Source organism: Piliocolobus tephrosceles, chromosome 6 (assembly GCF_002776525.5).
Source record: "Piliocolobus tephrosceles isolate RC106 chromosome 6, ASM277652v3, whole genome shotgun sequence".
Taxonomy (NCBI): Eukaryota; Metazoa; Chordata; class Mammalia; order Primates; family Cercopithecidae; genus Piliocolobus; species Piliocolobus tephrosceles.
In genome coordinates this window covers 114,131,773-114,139,724 of record NC_045439.1, presented here as the reverse complement: position 1 = coordinate 114,139,724, position 7,952 = coordinate 114,131,773, and the positions used below count along the sequence as shown (strand labels likewise).

Genomic DNA, 7,952 nt, shown 5'->3' with positions numbered 1-7,952 from the left:
AGGCACATAATTCTTTTGAGCATCAGTTTCCTCAGCTGTAGAATGGGTAATAGTTAGGTCAGAATTGTTGCAAATACTAAATGCAATCTTGTATGTAAAACACCTGTCAAGTATTTGTTGTTTAATAAATATTACACCCTTCCACCACATTTTCTAACTCTTGAGTTATTACCTCCAGGAAAGAATAAATATAATGATACACAAATTCCAGGAATTGAATTTTTCTCTATCAGCCTATACATTGTTCCTCAGACTAGGATCTAGAACCTCTTGAAATCTTCAGACAGATTCTTAAGGGTTAGAGGATTCTCTAGAGGATTTTTAGAAATAAATAGTTTTTATTGCGATGATCATCTTAAAATATTAAAATAGGCAGGGTCTAAAACATCTGAATATTCACCTTATAACTAAATATTGTCATGAGATTTCAATATGAGTCTGCATGGTTTGCCATGCCATCTTACTTAGCTAATGGATTGTCAGTATGACAGTGTTTGTTACTGGCTCCTATTAGGTGGGCATGTCCTGCTATCTAAATGACAGCAACGGCTAGTGTCTGCCACTGTGCTTATGTTGAATTACTTGTAAATGAAGTCAAAATTTCTTTTTCTCAGTGATAATACATACATGAATAATATTTTCAATTACCAAGACTTTTGTTTCTTATGGTTTCAATAAATCAATATTTTGATTTCACATAATGAAAATAACACGATTGACTAATGTACTACTTTGTAGGGGCTAGTAAGAAATGAACAGGGACAGATTGAGTAATGTAAGTGATATATTTGTACCAGGCAAAAGCCAAATGCTTTCAGACACGTTGTACCAATAAAAGTGTAACAGTAATTTGAATATTCTAAAATGAAAACAGGATGGAAAAAATAATAAAATTCAATTTATGATTAATTTTGAAATGGTGTAAATGAGTGACTTTTGGTATCTACTAATCACCTTGTGAAATTCTGCCCTCTCAAGCCTCACTGATACGGCAGACGTGGTGCTGAGCCTGTTTGAAAAACCACAAACTGTGTGATGCCTGTGTCAGAATTGTTTCACTACAGAAACCTGTCTGCCCTGTTTTGAGAGTGAGAGGGAATTTTTGAGGACACAGACTATCTCCATTAATCTTTTTCTCTTTTGCCAACAATTGTTGCAATATTGGCCAAATACAGTCCCATGCAGATATAAATAAAACACAGTGAGAAGTCTTGTTTCTTCTTTATCTTCAATGAGCTAACTATAAATTCAAGACCGAAACTTTAAAAATAGCTTTACACTTTGGGAGGCCGAGGCGGGCGGATCACGAGGTCAGGAAATAGAGACCATCCTGGCTAACATGGTGAAACCCCGTCTCTACTAAAAATACAAAAAAATTAGCCGGGCGTGGTGGCGGGCGCCTGTAGTCTCAGCCACTCGGGAGGCTGAGGCAGGAGAATGGCGGGAACCCGGTAGGCGGAGCTTGCAGTGAGGCCAGATGGCACCACTGTACTTCAGTGTGGGTGACAGAGCGAGACTCCGTCTCAAAAAAAAAAAAAAAAAAAAAAAAATAGCGTTAAAATAGTCTTAATAATTAAAACTAACTGCAGGTAATCTTTCTTATTCCAAATTTCAGCAAAATCTAATTGGATATATATTTAGTGGTGATTTAAATTATACTGTTATACTAACTCCATGTTGCATTAAATGATACAGCTTTAGGTCAGGCGTGGTGGCTCACACCTATAATCCCAGTACTTTGGGAGGCCAAGGCGGGCAGATCACTTGAGGCCAGGGGTTTGAGACCAGTGTGGCCAACATGGTGAAACCCCCTCTCTACTAAAAATACAAAAATCAGCCGGGTGTGGAGGTGCATGCTTGTAATCCTGGCTCCCCGGGAGGCTGAGGCATGAGAATTGCTGGAGGCTGGAGGTTGCGATGAGCCTGGGCGACACATCAAGACTGTCTCCAAAAAAAAAAAAAAAAAAAAAGGTATGGCTAACAATTTTGTAAACTCAAAGTGGTGATTTAAGTTTCAGCCAACTGCATTATCTACTGCAGTACATTAATAAATTAATGCTGTTAATTTGAATTTTATTAATTTGTACTTTTGTGTCAAATTTGTAAATCTGCTTTTGTTTTAGAGCTGTGTAACAGCTATAAGAGAAAGGAGTTTATGCCGTTTTGTGTTTATATTTATTTAAAGAACAATAGAAGGAATTTAAGTAACAATGGAGATCTTGGGAGAATTTTGTGTTTTAAAAGAGGACATATATAAATCACCTGTGAGAAATTGTTTTAGCTCTTTTAACATTATATTGTTCAGTGATGCCATAACTCTAAAATTAAGTTTTCGTATTATTTCTGTACACATCTGAGCATTTAAAACAATTTACTTTATTATTATTATTATTTTTTTTACTGACAGTGTTCTCACTCTGTCACCCAGGCTGCAGTGTAGCAGTTTGATCATACTTCACTGCAGCGTTGAACTCCTGGGCTAAAGCTATCTTCAGCCTCACAAATAGCTAGGACTATAGGAGCATGCCACTGGGCATGATATATATATATATATATATATCCAGTATACAGAGTCCCACACAGATATAAATAAAACACAATGAGAAGCCTTGTTTCTTCTTTATCTCCAATGGTCTAACTATAAATTCAAGACTGAAACTTTAAAAATAGCTTAAGAATTGTGTTAATAATTAAACTAACTTCAGGTAATCTTCAGGTATATACACCCAGTATATACCCCTCTCTCTCTATATGTAAATATACACCCAGTATATCTCTACATATAGATATATGTACAGATATATCGATATATCGATATATCTATCTTTTCCTGTGTTTGTGGTTATAATTCTTGTTTCACAGCTTTTGAAAAGTAATAAAAACAATATGTTCTTTCCCCCTCAAAAAAACTAGGCAAAAACGACATTCCTGTTGAGTTAAATTGCCCAATAACACACATGTCGATATATGTATGCCCAATTACATATATCAATATATCTATATCTATATATAAATATATAGATATACTGGGTGTATATTTATATATAGAGAGGTATATATTGGGTGTATATACCTGAAGATTATAAATATAGATCTATATATAGAAATATAGAAATATATCTATATAAACATATATAACATATATTTATATTTATCTCTATATAGAGATATCGCTATATAGAGATATATAGAGATATCTCTCTCTATAGAGAGAGAGATAGGGAGGCTCGGGTCTCACTAAGTTGCCCAGGTGGTCTTGAACACTTGGTCTCAAGGGGTCCTCCCACCTTGGCCTCACAAAACTCTGGGGCTTCACCAGGTCTACAACCATTTATAAAGGTTTTTTCCCCCAATGGATTTATCTCCTGCCAACCTTCAAACATTTCTTTTTCTTGTATGTGCTAAGTCTTTTCCTTCATTTCAGAAGGGAAAGAGTTTATAAGTAGTCATCTGGGAATGCAGCCTAACTCTGAAGGCCCATATAGCTTGTAGGGACATCAAGTTCATGACCCTGTAACTCTGATCGTCCTTCTAACTATAGATTCTTCTAATCATGTATCCTTTAATAAACTGATTAGTTATAAGGTTTTAAAGAGAGAACATGAAAGAATTTTGATATTCTTCTTCAAATCATAAAATTGAACATCAATTTACTGCTTCCTAGCTTTGAAGTCACAAAGCAGAAACAGCTTATTGGAAAGATAGAGCATTAGAAGAAATATATCAAAGCACATTTTATTTGTAATTGGCCAATTTAACTCAACAGGAATGTCGTTTTTGCCTAATTTTTTTGAGGGGAAAGAACATAGTGTTTTTATTACTTTTCAAAAGCTGTGAAAGAAAAGAATTATAACCACAAACATGGAAAAAGATAGGCTTAGCAATAATTCATGTGGGCCTACCTTTCTGTTCCTTTTTCTGTTTTTGGCTCAGCAATACCAGAAACTCGTATATGATTTCACACTATTTTCTTTTGGTACATCAGAAAATTGGATACCAATTAAAATTTTTCTCAATTACTGATTTTTAGTAGGTTTCTACTTCAAAATACTGTTTTCAGGAAGGGGTAAAACGACCACAGGAAAGAGAAGCAGCAGCAAAACTCCAGTTATTGGTAAATGTGCCGTAGTCCTCATTCAAGGTGCCGTTTTAACGCAACACAGGCAAACATTTGCCCTTCACTTACTTCAATATGTGAAATACTGTAACCAAATAAATACCAGAGGCTTTGATTTTTGGCCCTCATCTCACAACCCTCAGGGATATGACTTGAACAGTATGATTTTTGCTGTAGTTAAAAATCAGAATATTTAACACTACTAGAGTATTTCTTGACAGTAGGTCTGTCCTGTACGTTTGTATCCTAACAGGGTTAGGATTAGAGTGCCAGGAGGTATAAGGACGTACAAGAATGCTACTCCAGTTCAAATCTAAGGGAACGATGTAATTCCTCAAATTCACCTCTCAGCCTGTTTTTTAGCGTTCCTGTGTTCGGTTGCCAGGGGCGAAAGTAGCGGTCGAGGGAAGACACCTGTGAAGGGGCGTGGCTACTCGCCCCGGCTCCTCCGTCCCTGACCCCAGAGGCCCCTGCGCAGAATGGACGGAGGAGCTGCTGTACTAGAGGGGTGTGGCCGCCCTGTCCAAGGTCTTCAGCTCCCGACCCGACGGGCGCCTATGCACACCGGCCGGAGACAGTCACGCAGATGCCAGTTAGTCCACGGCAGCTTATAACGTGGTGCCGACCGCTCCAGAACTGAGTGGTCGAGTCGTTGCAAGGACTCTCCCAGAGAGTTGAACTCTGGGCTCACTTCGGCAAGGTCTGTTGGCACAAGGCCCCAGTGTCACTGGCGAAATACTGGTGAAAATTTCCATGTTTTGGGGGAGGACCCCTGCTCGACCTAGTGACCTAGCGGGCCAACCGCCTCCCCAGCTCCCAGAGAGGCTTCGGAGAGACGCCAAGCGCTCCACTGCTGCCGCACGGACTGCCAGACTCCCGGCATGCTCCGCGGGCTGAGCTCCGCGGCAAGAGAACTCAAAGCCCCGGGCCTGGGTCCCACGCGGGGCCCCTTACCCAAGGTGCCCCGGGCGTTCATTTGCATGTCCCACCCAACAGGTAAACCTGACAGGTCAGTCGCGGCCGGGTACGGCCTGGCGGTCAGAGCACCAAACGCACGAGCTTGTGATGCGGTTCTATTGCATGAAATTCTCTTAAAGACCCCAAAGTGAACGGGAAAGCGCGCGGTTCGCTCACCGTAAGTAAAGCAGGTGAGAGACTCCCGTGCCTTATAAGGCCTGCGGATGGAGTCAATTGCGCGCTCGCTTCGGCAGCACATATACTAAAATTGGAACGATACAGAGAAGATTAGCATGGCCCCTGCGCAAGGATGACACGCAAATTCGTGAAGCGTTCCATATTTTTGCGTAGTCTGCGAAAGTCGTTTCAGTATCTGCTAACTAGCACTAAGGAACTAGTGTGAATCTAAGCAAAAATGGGTGGCACCCAGTGACGAAATTGTGGTTTTCAATACAAAAAATTTGTGTAAGGAGATCTATGAAGTGGGAACGGAGCAGAGTCACCCGTGGAATGTCGTCTGCGAATATATCGTTCATAGGCATTTTGGAAATGGAGAAAGGTCACCTTGTGCCTTCTTCATTGAACTTTTCATTCTGGAATAGACTTACGGTCTTGTCTCCCCAAACAACACAAACTCCAGAGCCTCAGCTGGTTTGGCTTTTGTTCAATAGAAGACCACCTGGCATATAAATTGTTCAATGACTCCTTACTAAATCTTTCCTAAACTAATAAATCTCTACTAAAGGAAGGAAACATTAGCGCTCATTTCTGGCGCCTACTTTGTGCCATTCTCCATCATTTTAGACCTGAGTGCTTACACGCTTTTTCTCTTAGACTGCGAGCTGCACAAAAGGAATGCTACTAAGGACTGGTATTATTGGAGATCAATGTTGGCCTTTGCCTATAGATTCAAGAGCTCCAGGACCTATTTGAATACTGGCCACACAGTAGCAAGGTCCATCTGGATCTGTTTTCACCAGTCTTCTGTTTTCATGTATCCTCTAAGAAGTACTTAGGCCGGTTCATATAAATCGGACAGATTCTGTGATGGGAAATTCGATTAGGAGGAATGTTCATTGCCCAGCCTGCAAGCATATTTTAATCAATGAAAACAAGTATTTGGGTGCAGATAGGGGGATCACCTGGGTAACTTAATAGTAACGTGACTGGGCGCCTTGAAGATGGAGGCTGTCGAGGAAGGGAGCCCACCGGGGCAACAGAACCGGTGGGAGGCCCAGACAGCGTCGTAGAAGTCCACTGGGCCAAGTCTGCGAGCAGGAAAATGCAGGTCTAGAGAGATCTTGAACAGCCTCTACAAACACCACCGTACCTGTGTCTTATCTGGCAACCTTCGTGAACCGCGGAAAATATGGAACACTCCACGAACTTGCGTGTCATCCTTGCGCAGGAGCCACGCTGATCTTCTCTGTATCGTTCAAAAACCAATTTTAGTATATGTGCTGCCAAAGCCAGCACACAATTAGCTCCATCCGCAGGCCTTATAAGGCACGGGAGTCTCTCACCTGTTTTACTTATGGTGAGCAAATCGCGCGCTTTCCCGTTCATCTTGGGCCTTTAGGAGAATTTCATGCAATAGAACCGCATCACAAGCTCGTGCGTTTGGTACTCTGACCGCCAGGCCGTACCCGGCCGCGACTGACCTGTCAGGTTTACCTGTTGGGTGGGACATGCAAATGAAGACCCGGGGCACTTTGGGTAAGGGGCCCCGCGTGGGACCCAGGCCCGGGGCTTTAAGTTCTCTTGCCGCGGAGCTCAGCCCGCGGAGCATGCCGGGAGCTACCAACGCTGCGGCCGCCTGGGACCGCGCGGCGGGGTCCAGCGCCCAGGCGAGCTGGAGACACCCTGATAACGAGGCTCCTGCTGCACCGAGAGGGCCGGCCCGGGGTCGGCGCGACACCTTTAGAACAGGTCGTTTCACCATAAACTTCCTCTGACGAGTAATTTTTTTTTTTTTAAAAAGTAATTAACCTACCATTATCACACCTAGAAAAGTTAAAGTAATTCCTTCATGGCACCTAATATTCAGTCTACTTTCAAATTTCCTTATTTCAGAAATTCCTTATTACAGTCGAATTGTCATAGAGATCCAAACAAGGTCCCACGTTGTATTCGGTTGCTGCGACCCTGGGTCTCTGTTGTCCTCTAATTGCCCTCGCCTCGTTTTTCTTCATGTCATTCATATACTGAGGGATATTTGCCCTGTGGAATGTCACAGATCTTGGGATTTGGCCCATTACTTACGGATGGTGTCGTTTAACTTGTTTCTCTAGCCTCCATGTTTCTTGAAAATTTACAGTTAAGGGTGATGGACTCATTTGATTCTGGGTCAGCTGTGTTGTGTTTTGTTTTGAAGCCCGCACGGCTTCAAACACAGTGGTAGGGTGTGTGCTTACTGCACCTCAGCGAGAGTCGTGTATCCGCTGGCTGTCCCGGTATGAGTGATGCCTACCCTTGACCTGTGGGTGCAGGTGGTCAGCCGTCTGACCCCTCACACTATAAAGTTTCCCAGAAATCTTTCCTTTAATGGTTTTAGGATACATCCATGAACAATATCCAAGTAGAAGGTCTGGTCTGGTGGTTTGCTTGCTTTTTGTTTTGTTTTGAGGACACATTGTAGTTGTACATATTTATGGGGTTCAATTTGATGTTTCAATACATGTCTATGTTGTATAACGATCCAACCAGGGTAGTGTATCCACCACCTCATGCATTTATCCTTTCTCTGTGGTGAGAACATTCAGTAGCCTCTCCTCTAGTTATTTTGTGGTATACAAAATTTTACTGTTAACTGTCTTCACCCTACTGTGCAATAGAACATCAGATTTTTTCCCCTGTTCTTTAATTGTAGCTTTGTACC

The 7,952-nt window shown here is 41.8% G+C and overlaps 1 non-coding gene and 1 pseudogene across 1 annotated transcript; one reads left to right on the top strand and one right to left on the bottom strand.

Annotated features, from left to right (window-relative positions):
• The first annotated feature begins 5,312 nt into the window (after positions 1-5,312).
• On the top strand, positions 5,313-5,419 carry LOC111552962. The gene has a single exon (XR_002734789.1). It is a non-coding gene; the product is annotated as a U6 spliceosomal RNA (small nuclear RNA).
• A 1,018-nt stretch (positions 5,420-6,437) lies between these two features.
• LOC111552950 lies at positions 6,438-6,550 on the bottom strand (annotated as a pseudogene).
• Positions 6,551-7,952: the final 1,402 nt, after the last annotated feature.